The following is a 2,586-nucleotide window of genomic DNA, read 5'->3' on the forward strand; positions in this document are numbered from 1 at the left end:
TTAATTTTTTTTATTTTTTTTATCCCTCTCTAGCAACTTCATGATGGGGCTAGAGTCTGTTCCCATTCAAAAAATCCCACAGGCTTCTCAGTGCATGCAGAAGAGAATACCGTGAAAGTTCACATTGCAGGTTCGTTTCAAACCATCCAAGTTCCCGCACAAAGGGACCCCCTCCTCTTCCTCTGCTATCAAGGGGCCGATTAACCCCCTTTTTTTGCACTTTTTTCCATGTCACCTTAATCCTCATCACCTTTTTCCTTCCATCGTAACATTCTTGCTTTTCATATTTTAAACTCTGATTTCTCAGAACCTCCCCCCAAAGTATTAGAATTTCTCTCAAGAAATATACCATTAATATATCTTTATTATGTGTAGCTGATCCTCAGTGCATGGGCAGTGACTTTTTTATTTTCCCTGCTTGTCCCTGAGGCATCTGTTAAGTCATTTTATTTTGACATGTTATCCCTATTTGTTCAATTAAAACTTGGTTTTTATTATCTGTTACGTGCCAATAGACAACAGAGCCTTAACGCTGTTGTATAGCCCCTCCTGTCGTGATTTTTAAGCAGTATGGGGAACCTCCCTCTCTTTCTCCATTCCCCCCTTCCCTTCCAAAAAACCCCATGGATTGAGTTATCCAGACTGGCAGCAATTTACAACCCCCGTTAATGGTCATATAAATTCCAGTGGCTCAAGGAAGCCTCTAGTACTTGCTGCTCAGACACAGCTAATAGGTCTGGGATAACTGCCATTGCTTGTTTCTGTGTTATGAGTCTGGCTGTTTATATCTACAGTACAAGTAAGTAGTAAAACACGTTTTCACGATCTCAGAGTCATTCAAGGAGACCCAGTAATTGCTCCCTCCAAAAGCCATCAGGGGGCTGGAGGTGGCAGCAGGCACTCCCTATCTATAGTGAAAGCCATTGGACCAGAGGCCCAGCACTTTCCTAGGCCCTTCTAGGGGCCTTGCTCTCAGGTCTTAAATCTGGATCCATTAAAGTCAGTGATTCCCAATGACCGAGCCACCGGATCAGACCCTCGGCAAAAAGGGCTTGTCTACATTTGAAAGGCTACAGCAGCACTGTCTGAGTCAATGTAGCACTTCAGTCAGGGGTGGGGAACCTATGGCCCAGGGGCTGGATCCAGCCCCCAGCTTGCCTGGTTCTGGCTCCTGAGGCTCTGGGCTCCCCCACCGAGCATTGGGGAGCTGGCTCTCCAGCCCTCCTGCTACCCCTCTCCACTCCTCCACCCTACATCCCACCCGGGCCTCCCACTCCTGCACCCTCCCAGTCCCACCAACCCACTACTGCACCCTCCCGCCCAGACCCCACACCCCAAGCCCACTTCCTGGCAGCCCCCTCCCACACACTGAACTCCTCATTTTGACCCATCTAAGAGTGTGGGGGGCACAAAATCTAGCCAGGCCCCCCCTAGGCTCTGGTGTGAGAGGGGAATGTGAGGAGTCATTCAGGATTTTTTATATTTTGGCTTCTTTTTTGTGTGGCCCCTGACCTGATTTTTCTATGGGTCAGCGGCCCCCAACCCAAATAATGTTCCCCACCCCAGCCTGGAAGGATTCTCCTGTCAGCATAGCTAATCCACCTCCCCAACAGGTGGTTGGTAGCTCAACAGCAGAATTCTTCCATTGACCCTAGCTCTGTCTACACAGGGACTTAGGTTGGTGCAACCAGGCTGCTCATGGTGTTGATTTTTCACACCCCCATTCGCTGTAATTGAAGAGGGGTAGAGGATGACTTGGAAGCATATGATTATCAATGACACAGGAAGATTTCATTTGAAATAGGAGGACATGGGTCACATGGCAGCTGATAAGCAAGCCTGGAGGATGAGGGACGAGCCCAGTTTGCTGAAAAGCATGGGATGGACTAAGGTCATTCGCCAGAGTTACGCTGACCTAACAGTCTACTGTAGACTAGGCCTAAGATAAAAAAAATGAAACAAAACAATCCTGTTGTGCACCAGTTCTTATGGTAGGAATGTTCATGCTGGCTATTTGTAAGGGAATCCATAGAGTCCATACAATCCATGTTGACTGTTCTTGCTCCGCAGAGAGCCTCTGGCTATGGAGAGAGAACAGGCAGCAGGGCAGGGCAGAATAAGAAACCAAGCAAAAATAAAATGCATGATCAATTCCACCTCGTAAGGGGACATGATGCATCGGGGACTTAGGAGACACTGCTCACCTGGGACAGTTACTGGATTGGCTGTGTCCCTACTGAAAGTCTTGTGAACAGTGTTTCCTGTGAGCTGAGCGCTTGGGCAGCCCCCCAGGAGAGATTCAAATGCCGCCCAGCTGATGAGCAGAGTGCCCACAGGGTCCCACAGTGTGTTTCTACTGGTGGTACATATCTGCACATGTCGTGGTGCATATAATAAAATTTATTCTGCACATGAGTGGGAAAAAATTAGAGGGAACAGTGCTTGTGAATAATTAAATTGGCACCCAAATCTTGTAAAATGGCTCTGGCAGTGCTGAAATCCACTTATTTAACACTTAATAGTTTATTTTAGCTGCTTGAGGAAATTGGCTGGCTTCATGCGTGTAAGCTGCTAACCACATTAGTA

The sequence above is a fragment of the Pelodiscus sinensis genome, chromosome 17, assembly GCF_052426305.1.
Source record: "Pelodiscus sinensis isolate ZL-2025 chromosome 17, ASM5242630v1, whole genome shotgun sequence".
NCBI lineage: Eukaryota > Metazoa > Chordata > Testudines > Trionychidae > Pelodiscus > Pelodiscus sinensis.